Source organism: Lynx rufus, unplaced genomic scaffold (genome assembly GCF_022079265.1).
Source record: "Lynx rufus isolate CCGP_SWC_20201006 ecotype Redwood Valley unplaced genomic scaffold, mLynRuf1.p SCAF_2, whole genome shotgun sequence".
In the NCBI taxonomy this organism is placed as follows: Eukaryota; Metazoa; Chordata; class Mammalia; order Carnivora; family Felidae; genus Lynx; species Lynx rufus.
This window is the reverse complement of record NW_025814834.1, coordinates 51,414,868-51,440,381: the sequence shown is the minus strand read 5'-3', so window position 1 is coordinate 51,440,381 and position 25,514 is coordinate 51,414,868. Positions and strand designations below refer to the sequence as shown.

At 38.1% G+C, this 25,514-nt stretch overlaps 1 pseudogene; it reads right to left on the bottom strand.

Annotated features, from left to right (window-relative positions):
- The window catches only part of LOC124514182 (transforming acidic coiled-coil-containing protein 3-like), a 136,787-nt pseudogene extending 112,691 nt beyond the window's left edge, over nucleotides 1–24,096 (bottom strand).
- Nucleotides 24,097–25,514: the final 1,418 nt, after the last annotated feature.

Sequence of the window (25,514 nt, the reverse complement as noted above, 5' to 3'; positions counted from 1 at the left end):
GAATTCTTTCATGTTCAAAACAGTTTATTCTAGCCTTTAATCTTAAAGAACATTTGGCTTTGGCTGCTTAGAAAATTACTGGATCACACATTATTTGAGGATCTTGTAAGATTTGTTCCACTACCTTCTAAAGTTGAATTTACCTGAGAAATCTGAGGTCAGTGTGATTTTTCATATATAGATATAGATATAGATATAGATATAGATATAGATATATAGGTATATAGATATGACTAGATGTCCAAGAGATTCGTTCTTTATCCATGAAGTTTCATACTTTCATGAAGTGATATTTCAGTATTGACCATTCTGGGCTAGTTTCCCTGGGCACATGGTGTTTCCCTTCATTATTTAGATTCAAATCTTTTATTTCATTATTTTATTCAAATCTTTCATTTAAAGCCCTAAAGAGCAAAGATAGAGATCAAGATAATAATTTTCTTGAATTGTATCTTTATTTTAGGGATTCTAATTATGCAATGTTACATTTTTATTGTCTCACTTCAATATTTACCATCTTTCTCTAATCTGAATCTATAGATCACTTTGTGTATGGATCTTTTTAAACAATATTTTAACAATAGTAATTTTAAAAATATTAATTTTTCCAATCTATTAATGTAGAACATCTTCCCATTTATTTGTGCCTTTTTTAATTTTCCCATCAATTTCTTAAAGTTTTTAGGGTTTAGATCTTTTGCTCTTGGTTGCATTTATTCCTAAGTAGTTTATTCTTTTTGATGCTATTGTAAATGGGATTGTTTTCTTTATTTTGTTTTCACATAGTTCATTATTAGACTGTAGAGACACAATTGATTTTCATTTGTCGGTTTTGTATTCTGACATTTTACAGAATTCATTTGTTGTAATACTTAGAGACAATTAGTCATTAGAGTTTTCTATAGATAGTATCATGCCATCTACAAATACAGACAATACTACTTCTTTTACCATTTAGATGCTTTCTATTTGTTTTTTATTTCCCTTTTGATTTCTTCTCTGTCCCATTGATTGTTCAGGTGTTATTGTTCAATTTCCACATATGTGTGAATGTCTCCAGTTTTCCTTCTGTAATTGACTTCTAGTTTCATATCAATGTGGTAAGAAAAAATACATGATGTGATCTCAGACTTCTTATATTTGCTAAGTTTTGTTTTGTTATTTAACATATTATCTATCCTGGAGGATGTTCCATGTGCACTTAAGAAAAATGTGTATTCTGTTCCCATTAGATAGGATGTATGTGTCTTAGGTCCATTTGGTCTAAAGTATATAGTTCAAGTTCAAGTTGACTTTGTCTCTGGATCATCTATCCATTGTTGTAGGTAGAGTATTAAAGTCCCTATTATAATTGTATTGTTGTCTATTTCTCCCTTCATATGTTAGTATTTGCTTAATACAGCTAGGTGCATGCTGGGTGCATATATATTTACAATTGTTATATCTTCTTAATAAATGGACCCCTGTATCATTATACAATGTCCTCCTTTTTCTCTCCTTATAATTTTTTACTGTAAAGTATGTTTTATTTGATGTAAATATAGCTAACCCTGTTCACTTCTGCTTTCAATTTGCATGAAATCTCTTTTTCTATCTCTTCATTTTGAGCCCATGTGTGCTTTTAAAGTTGAAGTGAATCTCTTGGAGGAAGCATATAATTGGGTCTTTTTTTTTTATCTGTTTACTCACTCTAAGCCTTTTGATTAAAGAATTTAATCCATTTACATTTAAAGTAATTATTGATAGATCAGCACTTATTAATGCCATCTTATTTTTTTTTTTTCTGGCTATTTCTAGTTCCTTTGCTGTTTTCTTCCTCTCTTGCTGTTTTCCTTGTGGTTTAATGATATTCCATAGTGGTATACTTTGATTCCAGTTATTTGGGCTTATTCATCCTAGACTTTAAAAGTTAGTCATTATGATGAATAAGGAGAAGATATGAACTTATAACTCACAATTTATTATAGTTTTATATCTTGAGAACACCATTAGTCTTCTTTCACGACCTCATATAATGACTTAATTCTTCAACTCTGACTAGAGACCTCTGCAAAGTTTTTCTGAGGTAAGAAAACAATTTTATTGTTTTCAAGTAACATTTTTTTTGCTACTCTTCTTTGACAGATATGATAATCATCTGGAAGTTTTAGTACTTCAGTATAGCTGCTATTCGGGGTACATGAGACATTATATGTCTTCACATTTTAAGCAATCTTCAATTGTCAAATGATGTATCCAGGAAAGAATATCTACACAGTTTCCTAATTTACTATGACATACTTCCTAAGATATCTGAAATCCTTATTTGAAGACACTGTAGAAACTACTTCTTTCCTAAGCAGTTATATGTACTCTAATTAATTAAAGACAAAGACCTATGTGAGAAAACTTTTCCTATTAATAGGCTTTATGGGGCAAACTTATCTGTTATTTCTAAAGCAATAGCAAACACTTCAACAAGGCCTACATGTGATAAGGAATCCTATGGTATTAAACTATTTTTAGACAAAACATATTTCTTTTATTTTTGCTTGGCTAAATTATAAATTATATAACATTATGAGAAATATATGTAGCTTAACATTGTGGAACTATACAAAGCCAGAGCACTTTTCAAGATCAAGTGACAGAAAAACACAAGTGTGAAGGCCAAAAAGTGCATCTCTTGCTGAATCCAGTAGTTAAAATGATATCATTAGGACTCATTAGGACTCTGTTTTCTTGTCTGCTTTGCTTCAAATCAGACAGGATTTGTCTGTGTGGCAGCAAAATGCCTGCAAGTATTCCAGAAACCTGGAGGAATCTGAATCATCCAGTGTGAGTTTGTGCCTATCCCCATGGCAACCACTGTGGTCAGATAAAAGCAGTGCTCTGATTGGTCAGGCCTGGACCGTAAACTAAGGGGGATTGGGAAAGTTTGGCCTGGCCAGGCCTAGCCAATCATTATGAAATAGGAGAAGGGGTGGCTTCCTCAATGTGCTGAAGACGTTTATCTATACGTTTTTTTTTTTCAGTTAATCTGTTGCCAAGGTATCAAGCCCAGTGGAATGAGTTTTAGAAGTTCTGAAAGTTTCTTTGAAGCCCTTCATATTCAGATGTTGGAACCCTGAGTTATTTTGGGGAAACATCATCTGAATTCAATACCTGGAACTGGGTCTTCCAGTGGCACTTTAGACTTCATAGTGGCATCCATTACTCTCTCTAATCGGCTCAAGCAATGCTTTCCACTTCTATAGGCAGAAACAAATGATACCAATTGACAAACTTTAAACCAAGTCTCAGGGACAAGCACATGCTCAAGCATGGAAGATCAGAAAGTTTCAAGAGGGCAGATCCTGAGATTTCTTTCTGTCCACACCCTCCTCTTAGAGAATGTACCCTTTCCCTGCAGTCCTGCAGGCCAGACAGTCTTTGTTCTTTGCCCTAGCTGTAAGCAGGCTACCGCTGGGTCCTGGCTTTCCAAGAGTCCAAGCCCTCCTCCACCCCAGCTATTTGTTGCTGCTCTCCAGCTCCATCTTAAGATTTCACATGTAATTGCAGTTATAGCACATTATGCCCACATTGAGGTAGGTATAATTCTCAATTTATAGAGAATAGAAACTGTTGCTCAGGGGCATCTGCATGGTTCAGTCAGTTAAGCATCTGACTCTTGATCTCAGATCAGGTCTTGATCTCTGGGTTGTGAGGTCAAACCCCTCATTGGACTCCACAATGGGCATGAAGCCTACTTAAAAAAATAAAATAAAATAATAAAAAAAACTGTTGTTCAGTGATATTAATTAACTAGTTGCCCAGACTGACACAAGAAAGTATTGAGCCAGGTCTTCTGACTAAGTGTTGTGCTTTTTCCCCTCTATCAGCTTCCAGGTTCTCTCTGGGTTTATGCCTGGCCCTAGATATTGCTCTCAGTCCTCCCTTGTCTCTTCTGAGCTTACCATCTCATCTCAGATTCTTCCTCAACCCAAATACATTGCATAACTTTCTTCCCAATATTTTTGTTCTAAAGCAAATAGTAGTAGTTTGGTAGTGAAGTTTTTTTGGTAGCTTATTTTTTTAAGTAATTAATGTCGAAGTAGAAAAGAGGATTAATGAGAGAGAGAGACATACCTATCATCAGAACCATCACAATTCTCCTTCTCGTCCTCACAGAGGGAAAGAAAAGGTTTGAAAATGGCAGACCCAAAACAATGGCTACAGTTCAAAGAGATAGTACAGTGAAAGGAAATAAGAGACCATTTGTCAGATATTTAAATAAGAGAGTTGAGGGGCACCTGGGTGGCTCAGTTGGTTAAGCGGCCGACTTCGGCTCAGGTCATGATCTCGCAGTCCATGAGTTCGAGCCCCGTGTCGGGCTCTGTGCTGACAGCCTGGAGCCTGTTTCAGATTCTGTGTCTCCCTCTCTCTGACCCTCCCCTGTTCATGCTTTGTTTCTCTCTGTCTCAAAAATAAATAAACGTTAAAAAAAATTTATAAAAAATAAATAAAAATAAATAAATAAATAAATAAATAAATAAGAGAGTTGATATGAAAAGTACTTGCTTTGGCACATCTGAGAAAGTATAAGAAAATACAGTACGGCAATTTATTTGCAATATATTTAAGCTACTTATGTTGATTGCTTATTAAATCAGACTGGGAATTCAGCCAACTCCTGTTGACTTATACTTCCAGAAATTCCTTCTTTAGCTTATATTGGATGATAAATAAATGCTGATGACTGATATGTTACAATTTTCCCTTTCATCTGACTCCTCAGAAACCACAGTTTGCCTAGCGTAAGTCAATGCTCTTCAAAAGCCTAATGGTCATATTTAATTTATGTTAAGTCAAAATACCTTCTCTCTAACCAGTGATTACACAAAAAAATCTTGTAACAAGATTCTGTACCTGAGGACTCACTAACAACCAAATAACCATACATAAATGTGGGCTTTTCCTCCTAATTTCTGAAGGTTAGAATGATAAGAAAATATGTATATCTTTATACATATATCCTTATATATATATCCTGATATAAATTTATCTCCTTGAATATCTCCTAATATGTTGTCACCTTAAATATAGATAGATAAAGATATATAGATACATAGATATAAAATCATCTGTGAAACCCGAAGTTGTTATTAGATCCAAACCCTGGAGTTTGGGGTGGTGATTTCCAGAACTAATGGATCAAAAGCTAATTGAGTAATGGATTGTAGGAAAGCCTAAGTCACAATTAAATAAATAAAGAGTTGGTCTCTGTAAGGTTGCATGTGGGAGTGCCTGGGTAGCTCAGTCGGTTGAGCATCCGACTCTTGATTTTGACTCAGGTCATGATCCTGGGGTCATGGGATTGAGCCCCATGCTGGGCTCCATGCTGAGCATGGAGTCTGCTTGAGATTCTGTCTCTCTCACCGCCCCTCTCCCTTGCTTGTACTCTCGAGTGAAAGAAAGAAAGAAAGAAAGAAAGAAAGAAAGAAAGAAAGAAAGAAAGAAAGAAAAGAAAGAAAAACATATATAAATTATTTTTTTTCAATATATGAAATTTATTGTCAAATTCGTTTCCATACAACACCCAGTGCTCATCCCAAAAGGTGCCCTCCTCAATATCCATCACCCATCCTCCCCTCCCTCCCACCCCCCCATCAACCCTCAGTTTGTTCTCAGTTTTTAAGAGTCTCTTAGGCTTTGGCTCTCTCCCACTCTAACCTCTTTTTTGTTTTTTCCTTCCCCTCCCCCATGGGTTTCTGTTAAGTTTCTCAGGATCCACACAAGAGTGAAAACATATGGTATCTGTCTTTCTCTGTATGGCTTATTTCACTTAGCATCACACTCTCCAGTTCCATCCACGTTGCTACAAAGGGCCATATTTCATTCTTTCTCATTGCCACATAGTACTCCATTGTGTATATAAACCACAATTTCTTTATCCATTCATCAGTTGATGGACATTTAGGCTCTTTCCATAATTTGGCTATTGTTGAGAGTGCTGCTATAAACATTGGGGTACAAGTGCCCCTATGCATCAGTACTCCTGATTTTTATCCCTTGGGTATTTTTATCCCTTGGGTAAATTCCTAGCAGTGCTATTGCTGGGTCATAGGGTAGGTCTACTTTTAATTTTTTGAGGAACCTCCACACTGTTTTCCAAAATGGCTGTACCACTTTGCATTCCCACCAACAGTGCAAGAGGGTTCCGGTTTCTCCACATCCTCTCCAGCATCTATGGTCTCCTGATTTGTTCATTTTGGCCACTCTGACTGGCATGAGGTGATATCTGAGTGTGGTTTTGATTTGTATTTCCCTGATGAGGAACGACATTGAACATCTTTCCATGTGCCTGTTGGCCATCCGGATGTCTTCTTTAGAGAAGTGTCTATTCATGTTTTCTGCCCATTTCTTCACTGGGTTATTTGTTTTTCGGGTGTGGAGTTTGGTGAGCTCTTTATAGATTTTGGATACTAGCCCTTTGTCTGATATGTCATTTGCAAATATCTTTTCCCATTCCGTTGGTTGCCTTTTAGTTTTGTTGGTTGTTTCCTTTGATGTGCAGAAGCTTTTTATCTTCATAAGGTCCCAGTAATTCATTTTTGCTTTTAATTGCCTTGCCTTTGGGGATGTGTCAAGTAAGAAATTGCTACGGCTGAGGTCAGAGAGGTCTTTTCCTGCTTTCTCCTCTAGGGTTTTGAAGATTTCCTGTCTCACATTCAGGTCCTTTATCCATTTTGAGTTTATTTTTGTGAATGGTGTGAGAAAGTGGTCTAGTTTCAATCTTCTGCATGTTGCTGTCCAGTTCTCCCAGCACCATTTGTTAAAGAGACTGTCTTTTTTCCATTGGATGTTCTTTCCTGCTTTGTCAAAGATGAGTTGGCCATATGTTTGTGGGTCTAGTTCTGGGGTTTCTATTCTATTCCATTGGTCTATGTGTCTGTTTTTGTGCCAATACCATGCTGTCTTGATGATTACAGCTTTGTAGTAGAGGCTAAAGTCTGGGATTGTGATGCCTCCTGCTTTAGTCTTCTTCTTCAAAATTACTTTGGCTATTCAGGGCCTTTTGTGGTTCCATATGAATTTTAGGATTGCTTGTTCTAGTTTTGGGAAGAATGCTGGTGCAATTTTGATTGGAATTGCATTGAATGTGTAGATAGCTTTGGGTAGTATTGACATTTTGACAATATTCATTCTTCCAATCCATGAGCACGGAATGTTTTTCCATTTCTTTATATCTTCTTCAATTTCCTTCATAAGCTTTCTATAGTTTTCAGCATACAGATATTTTACATCTTTGGTTAGATTTATTCCTAGGTATTTTATGCTTCTTGGTGCAATTGTGAATGGGATCAGTTTCTTTATTTGTCTTTCTGTTGCTTCATTATTAGTGTATAAGAATGCAAATGATTTCTGTACATTGATTTTGTATCCTGCAACTTTGCTAAATTCATGTATCAATTCTAGAAGACTTTTGGTGGAGTCTATCGGATTTTCCATGTATACTATCATGTCATCTGCAAAAAGTGAAAGCTTGACTTCATCTTTGCCAATTTTGATGCCTTTGATTTCCTTTTATTGTCTGATTGCTGATGCTAGAACTTCCAGCACTATGTTAAACAACAGCGGTGAGAGTGGGCATCCCTGTCGTGTTCCTGATCTCAGGGAAAAAGCTCTCAGTTTTTCCCCATTGAGGATGATGTTAGCTGTGGGCTTTTCATAAATGGCTTTTATGATGTTTAAGTATGTTTCTTCTATCCCGACTTTCTCAAGGGTTTTTATTAAGAAAGGATGCTGAATTTTGTCAAAGGCCTTTTCTGCATCGATTGACAGGATCATATGGTTCTTATCTTTTCTTTTATTAATGTGATGTATCACACTGATTGATTTGCGAATGTTGAACCAGCCCTGCATCCCAGGAATGAATCCCACTTGATCATGGTGAATAATTCTTTTTATATGCTGTTGAATTCGATTTGCTAGTATCTTATTGAGAATTTTTGCATCCATATTCATCAGGGATATTGGCCTGTAGTTCTCTTTTCTTACTGGGTCTCTGTCTGGTTTAGGAATCAAAGTAATACTGGCTTCATAGAATGAGTCTGGAAGTTTTCCTTCCCTTTCTATTTCTTGGAATAGCTTGAGAAGGATAGGTATTATCTCTGCTTTAAACATCTGGTAGAACTCCCCTGGGAAGCCATCTGGTCCTGGACTCTTATTTGTTGGGAGATTTTTGATGACTGATTCAATTTCTTCGCTGGTTATGGGTCTGTTCAAGCTTTCTATTTCCTCCTGATTGAGTTTTGAAGGGTGTCGGTGTTTAGGAATTTGTCCATTTCTTCCAGGTTGTCCAGTTTGTTGGCATACAATTTTTCATAGTATTCCCTGATAATTGCTTGTATCTCTGAGGGATTGGTTGTAATAATTCCATTTTCATTCATGATTGTATCTATTTGGGTCATCTCCCTTTTCTTTTGGAGAAGCCTGGCTAGAGGTTTGTCAATTTTGTTTAATTTTTCAAAAAACCAACTCTTGGTTTCGTTGATCTGCTCTACAGTTTTTTTAGATTCTGTATTATTTCTGCTCTTTATTATTTCTCTTCTTCTGCTGGGTTTAGGCTGCCTTTGCTGTTCTGCTTTTATTTCCTTTAGGTGTGCTGTTAGATTTTGTATTTGGGATTTTTCTTGTTTGTTGAGATAGGCCTGGATTGCAATGTATTTTCCTCTCAGGACTGCCTTCGCTGCATCCCAAAGCGTCTGGATTGTTGTATTTTCATTTTTGTTTTTTCCATATATTTTTTAATTTCTTCTCTAATTGCCTGGTTGACCCACTCATTCTTTAGTAGGGTGTTCTTTAACCTCCATGCTTTTGGAGGTTTTCCAGACTTTTTCCTGTGGTTGATTTCAAGCTTCATAGCATTGTGGTCTGAAGGTATGCATGGTATGATTTCAATTCTTGTATACTTATGAAGGGCTGTTTTGTGACCCAGTATGTGATCTATCTTGGAGAATGTTCCATGTGCACTCGAGAAGAAAGTATATTCTGTTGCTTTGGGATGCAGAGTTCTAAATAGATCTGTCAAGTCCATCTGATCCAATGTATCATTCAGGGCCCTTGTTTCTTTATTGACCGTGTGTCTAGATGATCTATCCATTTCTGTAGGTGGAGTGTTAAAGTCCCCTGCATTTACCACATTCTTATCAATAAGGTTGCTTATGTTTGTGAGTAATTTTTTATATATTTGGGGGCTCCTGTATTCGGCACATAGACATTTATAATTGTTAGCTCTTCCTGATGGATAGACCCTGTGATTATTATATAATGCCCTTCTTCATCTCTTGTTACAGCCTTTAATTTAAAGTCTAGTTGTCTGATAAAGTATGGCTACTCCAGCTTTCTTTTGACTTCCAGTGGCATGATAAATAGTTCTCCATCCCCTCACTCTCAATCTGAAGGTGTCCTCAGGTCTAAAATGAGTCTCTCATAGACATCAAATAGATGGGTCTTGTTTTTTTATCCATTCTGATACCCTATGTCTTTTGGTTGGCGCATTTAGTCCATTTACGTTCAGTGTTATTATAGAAAGATATGGGCTTAGAGTCATTGCGATGTCTGTAGGTTTCACGCTTGTAGTGGTGTCTCTGGTACTTTGTCTCACAGGATGCCCCTTAAGATCTCTTGTAGGGCTGGTTTAGTGGTGACGAATTCCTTCAGTTTTTGTTTGGGAAGACCTTTATCTCTCCTTCTATTCTAAATGACAGACTTTCTGGATAAAGGATTCTTGGCTGCATATTTTTTTCTGTTCATCACATTGAAGATCTCCTGCCATTCCTTTCCGGCCTGCCAAGTTTCAGTAGAGAGATCGGTCACGAGTCTTATAGGTCTCCCTTTATATGTTAGAGCACGCTTATCCCTAGCTGCTTTCAGAATTTTCTCTTTATCCTTGTATTTTGCCAGTTTCACTATGATATGTGCAGATCGATTCAAGTTACGTCTGAAGGGAGTTCTCTGTGCCTCTTGGATCTCAATGCCTTTTTTCCTTCCCCAGATCCAGGAAGTTCTCAGCTATGATTTCTTCAAGTACACCTTCAGCACCTTGCCCTCTCTCTTCCTCCTCTGGAATACCAATTATGCGTATATTATTTCTCTTTAGTGCATCACTTAGTTCTCTAATTTTCCCCTCCTACTCCTGGATTTTTTTATGTCTCTTTTTCTCAGCTTCTTCTTTTTCCATAATTTTATCTTCTAGTTCACCTATTCTCTCCTCTACCTCTTCAATCCGAGCCGTGGTTGTCTCCATTTTATTTTGCAGCTCATTAATAGCATTTTTTAGCTCTTCCTGACTGTTCCTTAGTCACTTGATCTCTGTAGCAATAGATTCTCTGCTGTCCTTTATACTGTTTTCAAGCCCAGCGATTAATTTTATGACTATTATTCTAAATTCACTTTCTGTTATATTGTTTAAATCGTTTTTGGTCAGTTCATTAGCTGTCGTTATTTCTGGGACTTTTTTTGAGGGGAATTCTTCTGTTTTGTCATTTTGGATAGTCCCTGGAGTGGTGCAGGACTGTGGGGCACTTCCCCTGTGCTGTCTTGAATAACTTGCGTTGGTGGGTGGGGCCGCAGTCAGTCCTGATGTCTGCCCCCAGCCCACCGCTGGGGCCACAGTCAGACTGGTGTGTGCCTTCTCTTCCCCTATCCTAGGGGGGGATTCACTGTGGGGTGGCATGGCCCATCTGGGCTACTTGCACACTGCCAGGCTTGTGGTGCTGGGGATCTGGTGTATTAGCTGGGGTGGATCAGCAAGGTGCACAGGGGCGGGAGCGGCAGGCTCAGCTCACTTTTCCTTCGGAGATCTGCTTCGGGAGGGGCCCTGCGGCATCAGGAGGGAGTCAGACCCACTGGAGGGATGGATCCACAGAAGCACAGCATTGGGTGTTTGCGCGGTGCAAGCAAGTTCCCTGATGGGAACTGGTTCCCTTTGGGATTTTGGCTGGGGGATGGGCGAGGGAGATGGCGCTGGCGAGCGCCTTTGTTCCCCACCAAACTGAGCTCTGTCTTTCCGGGGCTCAGCAACTCTCCCTCCCGTTGTCCTCCAGCCTTCCCGCTTTCCGAGCAAAGCTGTTAACTTATGACCTCCCAGATGCTAAGTCCGGCTTGCTGTCTGAACACACTCCGTCCAGCCCCTCCGCTTTTGCCAGCCCACTCGGAGTCTCTGCTTGGCCCGGGGGCCACCCCTCCACCCCAGCTCCCTCCCACCAGTCCGTGCAGCGCGCACCGCCTCTCCGCCCTTCCTACCCTCTTCCGTGGGCCTCTCGTCTGCGCTTGGCTCCAGAGACTCCGTTCTGCTAGTCTTCTGGCGATTTTCTGGGTTATTTAGGCAGGTGTGGGTGGAATCTAAGTGATCTGTAGGACACAGTGAGCTCAGCGTCCTCCTACACCGCCATCTTCCCAGAAGCCCCTATCTAAATTATTTATAAGAAATTCATAATACCACTGGCTGACAACAGGCCATATGACATACAAACAGGACATGGTTCAGAGGAAAGGAAATAGGCTCCACACTAACGAGTAAGTAAGCTACTTTTAAACTCATTTAGCCTATTTCCTCATTTGTAACATGAGGATGACAGCATTATTTACTACAATGGGATGTTGTGAAGGTTTAACAATGTCATTTTTGCTGGAATTATTATGTCTGTGATCTTCAGCATGACAATCTCTCCGTGCCTCATTTTCACATCTCTGAGTGGGAAGGATATAACCTGCTTCAGGGAATTGTGCTGATGATTAACTATGACAAAAGAGGTGGCATAAGTGGCAAAGTGACTAGTACATGGTTTCCTTTTCTTTCCCAATCCTATCTAAGATATAAGCAAGGCCAGTGAAATTCCTCAAAATGTTTGAATATAAATGGATTCTAAAATAAGAAAAAATCATATGAACACATATATTTGAAATATAAATAATAGTATTAAATTATTTCAATTTTCAAACGCATAGTAATTTGAAATAGCATAAATAATTTCCTACATCCTCAGGCATGCCCACATCTGCTACATTTTTTCAAATACTTTCTGTTATGGATTGTTGTTTTAATGTGAATGTTCCTTTTGCCTTATGAAATATTATTTCTTTGGGGTATTCTTTCTAATAAAATTGTCACTTATCTTAAAATCATCACTGCCAATTTATTTCTTTTCATATTTTCCGTATCTGTATAAAACCATACAAACACGGTTGGCATTTCTTATTCAAAACACATCAATAACATTGGAGGCCAGGGTACACTTATCTTTTTTCTGTCAAACCAAAGTCAACTGTTGTACTATTTGGAATATTAATGGAGAGCCTGTTGGATATTCAAATAATAGTGGAACAATGTTTATCAAAATCATTATGCCCAGAGGGAAAAAGGGCAAAAACCATGGATATCTAAAGTAAATGAAACATGAAATTTTTTTCAGATTACCCTATTTAAGTCTTCAATTCATAATGAAAATTAAAAAAATAATATGTGGCCAGTGCTGAACGAACTATGCTAAATCCAAGTACAATGTATTCAGAATTGGTAATGTGATGTTTCAAGTATTATCTCTCTCCTAACAAGGTAAATTGTTGTTCATCTTAATGTCATCCAGAAGTAAAGCATTTGCCTAAAATGAATTTTCTCTCTTTTTAAGTATGCCACATTAGTGATTCATATCTTCTCTATTTGGGGAATATAATGTCATGTTTCAGTTGAAAATAACTTCTGATAGGCTATGTGAGGATATAAAAGATACATAAATGAAAGAGGATAGGGCTAAAAAAAAAAGAAAAGAAAAGAAAAAACATCAGCCTACTCCTCTGTGTAATTAGTTTGATAAGAATATAGGTCAAATTGGTCATGAATAATTACAGTAATATTTAAACAAAGCCACCTGAAAAAGTATAATTCTCATATCAGTGAAACATGAGTTAACTCAACTAAAAGTTGTGATATAGCTGAAGAAACTATGTGTTTGTCAGAAAAAAGGTTGATCTGCTACAAAATCATAGGGCAGTCTTTCCCAAACGTCAGCAGTGCCTATCAAGACTGCATCCAGGAAAAAATAGTAAATTTAGCCTCCAGTTTTTCTGGCAATAAAATTCATTTCTATGCAGTTTTACATGGAGTGAAAGCAGATTCTGGCCATGTTGATAGGATTCCACTTTTTAACACAGGTGTAATGGCAAAGTAATAAATTGGCACTCTGGTTTCAAACAGTTTTAAGAGTTTGTGCTTTACTTAAATTGAACCCAATTCTGGAACTGACTGAATTAGGATTTTAAACCTATCCAGCTGAGGACCACAGCAAATGCTCCAACGTACCTCCACTCCAGGAGGAGAGAGAGTAGCTATACGATTTCATTCTTGGCCTTGTGACTTTCCATGTGCTCTGTTAGAGTTATGTGAGAACATGACAGTGTAGAATCATCAATGGGTAGCTTCTCAGTTTTCAAGATGAGTATTTACTTCCAATCTCTTCCAGTGGCAGATGTTACATTAGATGGCATTCCTTTCCAGAACGTCTTATTTCTTGACACAAATAACAATTCCATACTTTTTCATTTTTCTTGTGGGATATTTATATGTGTGCTTTGTTTTTATAGTGTGCCAAGGGCCTCCTAGAATTTAGTTTAAGAGTCATTGAGATAATCTGGCAACTTGTGCAGAATACAATAAGTTTATTTAGGAAAAGAAATGTCACCTCCTTCTGAGAAGGTAGTAAAAGAATTCAAGATCCAACATCATCTGGTTCCAAAACTCTATAATTATTGGGTGGCCTTTAGAAATACTATGGGGTAAAATCATCTTGGGTGGGTACAATTTCAGAATCATTTTCTCCAATTCTATTCAGGACAAGGAGCATCTGTAGATCAAATGGCTTTCCAAACCCAAATTACACAGTGGGCCGATAAGCTATCACAATGAAATTCTGTTGTTGACAGGAGGAGCTCAGCAGTGGAGGAGGGAAAAAGGAAAGAAAGATGCTCCAATTCATCTACAGAGAAAAAGATGTAGAAAAGGAAGTGAGCATAACAGGTTAATGTCACACCATTCTAAGAGACTGTGCTCTAGAAAATTGATTTTGAAATTTGCTTGAAGATAAGAACTGTCTACAACCCTTTTTGAAAAGCTCTCAGATCTCATCCCAGACCTACTAAACCACAGTGTGCTCAGAGATTAAACCTGGTAACCTGGCAATCTGTGCCTGTTACAAGGTCTGAGGGGATTCTTCTCTGGTAAGTTTGTGATACACTGTTTGAAAAGAGAATGTCAAGTTGCTAGCTAAGAAGATGCTTCTACATGCTTATTGTGATATTCTGAGCCTTGGGAATAGTGAGTCTCATTCCTAATAAAATAATAATCCACTTGTCAGAGTCAGAATAGAAGTTCAAATTAAAAAGAGCAGAACAAAAATAGTAAGGCTTCACAATGTAGGGCAAGAGCTTAAGCAGACTCAATAATAACAAGAAATTCAGGGAAGGCAGTAAAGCGTATTACCAGTTGCAATTACTTTAAACAAACTAACAAAAAGTGCTTTGATGTCTGTAGTATGAAGTCATGGGTGCAAATCTTGACTTTTTCAACCACATTTTTATCATCTATACAAAATGAGTGATGGTATCCAATTTATAAATGCTTATTATCAAAGCTGATATGACAAGTAAGTTAAATTATGTGTTTGAAAGTGCTACATGAATGGATTATGACTACCAGGTGAAGAGTATGAGGGCAACTGTTTGTGTCAGGAGAACTCAACAAGGTGTGGAAAATTACAGTGAGAATATATAGAACGTGGCTAACTGGCAGCAGAAAACATAACCCCCTCTAGTGGCCCAATAGTTCATCTGCAACGGCCATCTCCAGACCTAGAAGGTAAAACAGGATTCAAGTTACTTGGAGAGAAGTCCAGTGAGTAACTGGAAAGTTATCAAAATACAATTCAGATATATGGAAGAAAACTCAGTACCCACTTCCAGGAAATGGGGTACATGATGGGAGCTTTATATAACACAAGTTATTAGCACTGAAAGCAAAATCAGTCAGAGCTATTCCTAAGGCTTCAATTCCCCTTGGTCAAGTCTGGCAAAGTTGAGCCTACAAATGGAAATCAAATCCCAGCTGTAAAGAATGGGAAGTTCAGGAAACTAAAGAGGTTTTTAGATAAGGGCCAATAAACCAAATTAATGAGACAACGCTTACTGAACCACAAAACGGTGTTCAAGACAGACATCTGCTGCCCACAAAAGATTCTGGGTGTATCCAGAGGTTTTAAATGCACATAGCTTTTTATGCACCAGGAAGGTGAAGTATAACAATGGGGGGGAGGGGGGGATGTGAGTGTTGTTAGAATTTAAAATACAATATTCTAAATTAATAATCTAATATAAAATTAGAATTTAAATGCAGCCCAGTACAGATTTTTTAAGACCTACTGACAAACAAAAATGGTCTCTCAGCTAAATTAAACAACCAAGTGACCAGATTCTTACTATCACCTAGCCCATGAAAGGCCCAGAGAAGAGGGCACAGATACAGATAGTGTGATATCTTCATTAATATTAAAAGTTTTCTTATTCTTTGGATTCAGACTTGAGAAACATTCAGTTAACACCGACTGTAATCCAGGCACTGGATGAGGCCTTCCCATGTATTATATACATTATATTTAATGTGAATGTAATTAGGGGGAAATCAAAGTATTATGATGATCCTACTCCCAGAAAACATCTCAAAATTCTGACTAAAGCATTTTAATAGTAATAGTAATAATAATAATGTTATTGCTAACAATAATAACCAAGTAAAGAAATTAAGTAAAACATAATTAAGCAATGCAGAGAAAACAATTAGACCTATAAGTATTAGAACATTTAACCTTGGAAATGTACAAATATTCTCTGGAGAACTTAATTACCATCCAGGCATTAAAGAACATAAACTATCCCAAGTGAAAACGTGTAATACAAAACACAAAAGTACCATTAATACATACTGATTTCACAATCTTGCATAAGTACTCTAACCTTCTTGTAAGTGTTCACGATGAATTTTAAATATCTGCATTCATCTCTGCATTTGAAAGAATTTCACCACCTCTTGAAAAACAATAGGAATAGAGTGCCCTCTAGAGTCTCACATGTATTTAACGCCAAATTGAGGGGAAATCTCATTTTAATCATTTCTGGCTATGCTCATTAAAATTTAGAAATGTGGCAGATTTGTCTGTTGCTGCTACAAAAATGCACACATCTTAAAAATTCAAATTCAGAATAATTCCTTTTCCCCCAAGAGAAATATCTTTGAACGTTAGCTATCTATGCAGAACAAAAAAAAATTACTAAAGATTTTTTTTACATTTTTATTTTACTTTCTTTTTATGGGCTACATGAAAAAAATACATTTGAAACATATCTAATACCCAAAGGGCTATTTTAATCTTTTATGTATACATGTTATTTGCTTATAATGATGCATTTATTTCAGTCTATAATTTCCCAAAAGGAGAAACAATGTTTGTGAATCTAACATCTGAAGCTTCTACATTAAACTGAGACTATTCATGAGGGTGACTAACAAATACTTTTACAAGTAGAAAATCAACAAACAGTGTTAAAATAGAGGCATAACTAGATATGTATTGCCATGTTTAAGATACATAGATCAGGCCAAAGCTGTAACTATCAGGCTGTATATAAAGATTGATATATATTATATATAAACCTAATTTATATATAATATGTGAACCCTGAAGTTGCAAACCTTGAACCAAAAACTAAAATTCAAGGTCTAGAAAGACAAACAGTTGTTTCCTGCAGTTTAATAAAAGATAGGCTTTGCTTTAACATCCAGCTATCATCTCTTTATCAATAACATCAAGGATCCAATTTCCTTATCTCTAGAATGGGTATAATTTTGCAGCTGAGCTGTATATATCCAATGTGAAAACTCACAGAAGGGCTTTATAAGCTACAAAAAAGTGTGTGTGTTTGTGTGCGTGTGTGTGTGCTAATATTTATGTTATATATATATATATATATATATATATATATATAATTGAGAAGGTTAAGTTTGGCTAAATGAGGTCATCCTTAAATAAAAACATTAAGCATTCTGGTATTACCCCTGGCCACTCTTCAAGCTTGTCTGCCAGTCTTCCTCTTTGCACATACAAATATTTTACATATTCTTTGGGACTTTTCCCCATGACCTTTCTCTTTTCACTTGAAATTCTTCCTAGGGCATCTCTTTCCCTCCAATGTCTTCAAGTACGTCCCCCAGTCTGGAAACACTTTAACTTACTTTTACAGATTTACTTTCTAACGTCTAGATCTATATTCCAGCCTCCTTCATCCACAGCATTAGAGAAGCCCTGAGACTAAAATCAAAGACATACAACATGTTTGAAACAAGATGCTGTAGGTGCAAAATGAGTCCAAACATACTTAGAACTGTCCTCCCCAGTCACAGCTGTACTCAGAGAAATGACCAAGAGGATGTGAGGGCACCAGAGGCACCTTGAGATGGTCCACCCCTGGTCCTACTCAGATCCACCTGTGCCCTACATTAAATGAAATCTGTCACTGAGAGTTCAAGGTGTTGGCCTCTTCAAAAAGCTTAATACACAAGGGCTAGAGGCACAAACTACAGATGCTGCAACTTATACCCAAACCAAAATTCACATTCATCATCTCACTTATCTATCATTCTTTATATATATTCTTCTCTCTTCTGTCTGCCAAGTTGCTCCATCCCTCCCCCACTTGTCTAAGTTGCTTGCCTAGTGGAGTGACACAGAGTGGAGTGTCACAGCTCTTCAGCCTGAGAGTCTGAACTTTTATTTGCTTTGTTCTTACCATGCTATCATCACTGCAGTTGCTGGTTCATTATTATTACCAGACATGGAAATACCTGCTTCATATCCTCAGTTCCACTGTTTAGTAGCACTCCTATCTCTTCATGAACTTGAGGTTCATTTCCTCATGAATATAATTCTTTTCTTACCTGCTGGTCCACTGCCATGAGAGGCCCATAATAAAACAGGAGTTACTTTTCACTCTTTTGAAGTAGTCACAACTTCAGGCTCAAGGGACACACTGCATTACTGAGTGAAAGTATTTCCTCATCTAGCAGAGCTGAAATATCAAGTAGGGGACGTGCAAATTCAACAAGTAGACATCAAGATGGTGAGAAAGACCAGTTTATTTCCATGTCTTGGTTCTTGGATCTGTGTATTTTAGCCATGAGAAAACCTCATTATATATAAGCCAGTGATTCAAGGCAGTCTTGAAGGGCATTGGCTAAACCATTCCATAATTCTAATTATCCTATTGTTTTTAGGTGATGGGGTATGTGATAGAACCAGAGGATCTGTTGCCTGCGCACCTACTTTTACACCTCTTTCTCTATGAAATGAGTCCTTTGATCAGAGGGGATGTTATATGGTATTGATTTTGTAAATCACACATTGAGTGAGTGCTTCTGGTATTGCAGAAGCACTGTTAGCAGGTATGGAAACCCATATCTAGAGAAGATATCAATTCATGTAAGGAAGAATCACTGTCATCTTCAGAGTGGAAAGGTATTGGTATAATCAACTTACCATCAAGTAACTGGTTGACCTCTGAGGAATAATAACGTATCAGGAGCCAATCACTGAAATCTGCTTCTAGTAGGTCCAGCATTCAGTAGCAGCAGTAGCTAGATCAGCCATAGTGAGGACTCCATGCTATTTAACCCATATACAGTCTCCATCTCTTCCACCAATGCTCCTCTGTTTATGGGCTCATTGTGCAAATATTGAGGTGACTCAAGGTGGAAGCTGACCAATATCCACCAGAAGGGTCATTCTGTCCACCTAATTGTTCGGTCTTTCTTGTGTGTTGAATGTGTTCCAGTGGATAGTATCATCATATAGGAAGAGACACACACCCTGGTATGTCCAGCTCATGCCTCTAACTCAGACCTTTTGTTCCTTATCTAATCTTGTCCATTTTAGTTTTCTGACTAAGCTTGTCCATTCTAGTTTCTGACCTTCTTGGAAGGTATATCTTTGCCTCAGGCCACTTGTCGTTCATACAAAATAAACAACCATGTATAATGCTCACATCTCTGCTCACTAGGAATATCCCCTCCTTCCCAACTGTTCTTTAGGGCCACCTCTGAGCAGCATTAGAGTGAGGCAGCAACTCACATTTGGTTCCACATATGGAGTCAACCTATCTGTGAACCAGTCCTTATATGTGAGATGATGGAGTTACAATTCTGTTGGTACAACAAAGATAGGTAAAACAGAATTGGGGTCACCTGTTAACATAATTTATTCTCCTTGTGATCTGCTTGCATCTGATCCCAAAAGAACCACTTCTGTTTATTTTAGTCCATTTGGATTCTGTAACAAAAATAACATAAACTGCATGGCTTATAAGCACCAGACCTTTATTTCCCATAATTCTAGTGGCTGGCAAGTCCAAGATCATGGTGCCAGAAGATCTGGTGTCTGGTGAGAATCTGTTTTCTCATAGATAGCTGTCTTTTTGACTATGACTTCACATGGTACAGGGTGCAATTTGGGCCACTTTTGCAAGGGCACCAATTCCATTCATGAAAGCTCTGCCCTCATCACCTAATCACCTCCTAAAGACCCCACCTCCTAATACTATCACCATCTATGTTCTAATGTTCAGAACATAGAGCCATTTAATAATGAATTGTCACCATGCTTATCCAAACTTTTTGTCAGTGATCTACCCAGGTCATGGTGAGCAGCTAGCTAATGGGCTGGTATTCAGTCTCTGCCAGCATTGCACCAGCAGTGCAACTGGTAATTTTCTTCTGCAGAAGACATAGTCTTGCTCTAAAACCCTAGATGCTGCAACTTTCTTGTTGGGGCTTCCAGAGACTCCAGATGGAGTCCTTATCTGGTTTTTACATAATTGGATCCACCTGAAATATAGGGACGCTTACACTATAGCCTAGACCTTCTACATAGCCATCTTTTTCCATGGGCCCAATTTGAAACTGGCAACCATCAAAGTCATCCCATAAATGAGTCAAAGCAGTATCTTTAACTGCAATGTATGCTGCCTTCAAAATCTGAAGAGGCCCACTTAGTACTCTGCCTGTTTTTGTAGTTGGACTAGGTATAAAATACAATAACTTGCCCTTTACCATGGAAAGAATGTCCTGGAATGTCTAAGGTCATTGAACCTCTGAAAACATTTACAATAAAGCGGTCCCCTGAAACTTAGAGGTTTTACCACCATCTGACATGAATGGGCAACTAGGGTAATTTCTTCTTCTCACACATCAGATCCAGTTAACAAGATAGCATCGATATAGTGGACCAGGGTAATGATCTGTTAAATGTTAAGATAATCAAAGTCCCTGCAGACTTTATTTTTATAGAGAGAAATAGCATTAATAATGTCCTGAGACAAGATAGTAAATGTGTACCACTGTCCATCTAACATAAAGGTAAATTGACCTTGAAAGACTCTTGATTCACAGGGATTGAAAAGAATTCATTTGCTAGATCAATACCAAGTACCACAGGCTATATTGATTTGTTCCAGTGGAGATAAAATATTTGGCACACCTGTGATTGGACCCACTATTTGGTTAAGTCCGTGGTAGTCTACTGTCATCTGTCAACATCCACATAGTTGTTATATGAGTCAAAGAGATGAATTGAAAGGAAATATGTTGGAAATAAACCTGTGTCCTTTAGGCCTTTGAGGGCGACACTAACCTCTAGTTTCTCCTAGTTTTCAGTTTTACTTATGATTCTTTTCCTTGGTGCCAGGAGTTTGACTTATTATGTGACAGATTTAGGCCAGGACTCCATTTAGCACCTGCTCTCCCAAAGTTCCACTTTACCCAAGGCTCATAATAACGCTTCTGCTCCCCTGTCATAAGTACCAGCTCAAATTATTTACCCAAAACCCCTTGAAAGGTCTTTACTCAATGTATCACTATCTGATAGATGGATACAAATCCTTCTGGGTAAGGATTGAAGAAAATATTATTGTGTATACTGGAAGTAGCCTTTCAATGTCCTTTCTCGAAAGAACTGAGGCTTCCCTCAATCAATAGGCTCTGCATCTGTGAACTATCTCAGATCACTCTGGCTCAGATATGGAATCTATTTTCCTTTGTTCCCGTTAATATCAGTCTTCATAACTCATTTTTGTATACTGAAGTTAACAAGCTACACGCTGATGGACTTTCCATCTGTCTTTTTCCAGGAGAAGCATGATGAATGAACCCTTGGCACAGACCCCAGTAGGCCAACGCTTCCTAGTTGCCATGCTGGCCTTGTCACCCATTACAATAATTATGTCCAAATACAACCATTTGGCCTCACATATTCTGGAATCCTATCATTCTCCTGTTCTCTTGACAACCACAGATAGCAATCTCCAACTGTGAGCTGTAGCCTAGAGAGGACAGCTACTATAGAACTTCTCAAAGTTGCCAATATCTCCATCAATACTGCATTCCTTATTGCTTTAGTGAATGAAGTGTTATCAGGGCTCTTCCAGGGAAGAGAAGCAGGGATTGTTTCTCTAGTCTCACATAGTAAATTCATTCTAACATGCCCACCTCCTGAGCTTCTAATGCTGTTCCTCAATGTTCTGTCAAAGAAGTTCTGGCTTCTCCTCCTAGCTTCAAAGAGCCATGTCAGCAGGATATTACAATGGGCTCCTGGTGTCCTCTCTAGCACAATAAATGTTGAGTCATGGGCATAGAGACATTGAGTCTATAAACTCTCCACTTTCCAGCCTTGTTTTCTGCACAAGCCCTAGGCCAATGCCCTTAAGATGTACTCCCACACATATTCCAAAGTTCCAGCTGGTACACCATTTCCATCTCCTACATTTCTTTGGAAAGTAAGCGATCCTCTTCCCCCCTCCCAAGCCCCCATGCCCAGGCTTTCTCTCTCAAGCTATGCTGCTTTGACTCTTGTTTCTGCTTTTTAGGCAATGAGAGAAGGAAAGAATATGTCTTAAGGAAGTCAAGCACCATTTGCAAGGCATTTGGCCCTGTTGAGGTCTCTCATGCAGGGTCTTTCATCCCCAGGCAAGAAGAGGTTGCTCTTCCCTAGCATGTAGGTCAAGGAACAATGAGCCCAGGGGAATTAATAGTTCACACTTCTCAGGGTGCCCAGGTGGTTCAGATGGTTAAATGTCTGACTCTTGATTTTAGCTTAAGTCATGGGCTTTGTCCTGACAGTGCAGACCCTGCTTGGGATTCTCTCTGTCTCTCTGTCTCTGTCTCTGTCTCTGTCTCTCTCTCAAAATAAATAAGTAAACATTTTTTGAAAAAAACAAGTTCAAACTTGTCTAGCACATCCACCCAATTTCCTTATCCCATTTCTCAAGTTTCCACTATAAGGGCCCTGATGATAACTTAGGGCACCTGTCAAGGCTACTTTTTCCATCTCCTTTGCATTTTGACCACTCTCACATTTCAGTTCCTGTCCCAGTCCAGGCTCTGGCTGCAAGAGATAAGAGACACTTTAAACCCTGCCTTCTGGCTTTCACTGAATCCTGAGTTGATAACTGGCTGATCTGAGCTTAAGGTTCTTCTTCAAGGCTTCCAGAGCAGGCCAACTAGTATACAGTCCTTATTTCCCTCACATCATTCCATTAGTAGAGCTACCAATTGTGTCACATTAGCTACTGCATATCCATCCACCACAAGTAGGATTCTTAGCCATCATGACACCACATCACCCCAGGAGTTATCATTCTACTTACCACCAACACATTACTTTTCTTCTAAACAAACAAACAAACAGCCTCTGAGACACATTAAGCACAAAGCTAGGAATGGTATATACTTAGCAAAGCAACATTCAATACAATCAAAACCTCTGAAAATCTATTTTCATATAATTCAAATAATTTCAAATAATTTGATTTTCTCTTTCTTTTGTCAGGCAAGCCAGCTGTGGTTTACCTATAATGCACATTCTATGATAATTTCACTTTGAAGCTATTTTAATGGAACTGAACTGGGAAAACACAATAGAATCATTATTTATTCATTCTGGGTACAGCCTTTATCAGAGTTATAAATCTTCAGCAAATGTGAGTCAGGCTCTTCTCTTCTCTGTGCCCTAGGCTTAGATTTTAACATCTGTGAAAAATGAAAATGAATCTTAAAAATGTCCTTTTACTTAGCTTGCAATGGGTAGCTCCACCAAAAACATAAAACACCTATTAGTAGAACCCAGTGATTCATCACTTACATACAACACCCAGTCCTCATCCCAACAAGTACCCTCCTTAAGGCCCATCACCCATTTTCCCCACCCCCATCAACCCTCAGTTTGTTCTCTGTATTTAAGAGTGTCTTATGGTTTTTATCTTACTTTTCCTTTCCTTCCCCTATGATCATCTGTTAAGTTTTTCAAATTCTACATATGGGTGAAATCATGTAATGTCTGTCTTTCTCTGACTGACTTATTTCACTTAGATAATACCCTCCAGTTCCATCCACATTGTTGCAAATTACCGTGTTACTTTTAATATTTTTTCTTTATTACCATATTTTGCCAGTTTAATTAAAATATGCCTTGTGGTGGATCTGCTTTTGTTGAATTTGATGGGAGTTCTCTATGTCTTCTGGATCTAGCTAGATATTCCCCAGATTATGGAAGCTGTTAGCTATTATTTCGTCAAATAAATTTTCTGCCCCCTTTTCTCTCTTCTTCTTCTTCTAGGACTCCTATTATATGAATATTGTTACATTTCATGGAGTCACTGAGTTCCCTAAGTCTATTCTAACTATACATAATTCTTTTTTTTCTCTTTTGTTCACCTTGATTACTTCCTATTACTCTGTCTTCTAGGTCACTAATTTGTTCCTCTGCTGCTTCCAGCCTTCTGTTCATTCCATCAAGTTTTTCTCATTTCATTTATAGAGCCTTTTATCTCTGCTGTGTTATTCCTTATCTCTGTGTTAAGGGCCTCATTCATGTCTTCCATTCTTTTCTCAAGTCCAGGTAGTATCCTTACAATCATCACTTTAAATTCTTTATCAGGCATGTTGCTTGTATCCGTTTTACTTAGATCTCGGGCCATGGCCATGTCCTATTCTTCCATTTGCGATAAAATTCTCTGTCTGCTTATTTTGTCTAAGCCTCTGTTCCTGCTTCTGTGTGTTAGGAAAGTCAGCTACATCTTCCGTTCTTGACGGTAATGGAGGAGAGGTCCTGTAGTGCCCTGCTGTGTAGTGTTCCCTGTGTCCTGTGGCCTGGCACTACCAGAGCATCTTCAATGTGTGCTCTGTGTTCTATTGTGTCCTTATCCTTCAGGTAAGTCATCTTCAGATGTGCGCTCCCCTTTGTGCCCTTCTCTCACCCTTCTCTGCAACCAAGACTCCCTCCCTACCATAGCAACCACAATCTGTTTTTCTTCCAAACTGCATCTCTGCACTTCCTACCTTCTTCAATATGTCTTCTTCTTTACCTCTAGTTGTGGCATTTGTTCTGTCAGTCTTCTGGTCAATTTCTGGGTATTTAGAATGATTTGATAGTTATCTAGTTATATTTGCTGGACAAGACAAGCCTAGTATCCTCCAACTCTGCCACCATATTTCAACTTCAGCAAACAATATTCTTAAGCTGGTAGATCTTCTATGATATCAAGAAAAAAAAGAAAATACTCTAACATATTTATATTTTCATTGGCATAATATGTTAATCCTCCTGGAATGTTTATATTTTAAAAAGAAATATTAATTGTGGGAAATAGTGAACGTTCAGGCATCAGTAGGAGATGTAATTTTTGTTTCTAATGCTCCTATAATCAGACCATGTGAAGCAACCCCAGATAGATAAAACCATTCCTAAGTTTAGCTGTCCCTTTATAAATGGGTGATCATCAATAAGAGTGTGGTATAATGGTTTCTATATCAGAGACCATTAGCTGTGTGACTTTGGAAAGTTATTTAAGACTTCTGAGTCTGAGTCTTTACATCTGTAAAATGAAGATAATATCTACCTTGCAATGCTGTTATGAGAAGAACAGTATTGAGGTAATGTGTGTTTTGCATGCAAGTAGTTGTTAAAACAACCAAAATTTATTCTCTCACACTTCTGGAAGCTAGAAGTGCTTCCCTCCTAGATTCTGTTAATACCAGCAAACTTTGCCATTCCTCAGCTTGCCACTGCATAACTCCAGTCTCTGCTTCTACCGTCACATGGTATTCTTCCCGTGTGTGTGTCTGTATTTCCACATGGCCTTCTAATAAGGACACAGCTCACTGAATTTAGAGCCTACCCTAAGGCAATATAGCCACATCTTAACTTGATTATATCTGCAAAGACCTTATTTCCAAATAATGCCACGTGCACACGTATCATAGGTTAGGACTTCAACATATCTTTTGGAGGTACACAATTCAACTCACAACACCTCTTGATTCTGCAATGACATCACTTTCTTCTATACCATAACTGAGAGATTAGTCCAAGAGAAGATAATTGAAGGAATGGATTCTAGTA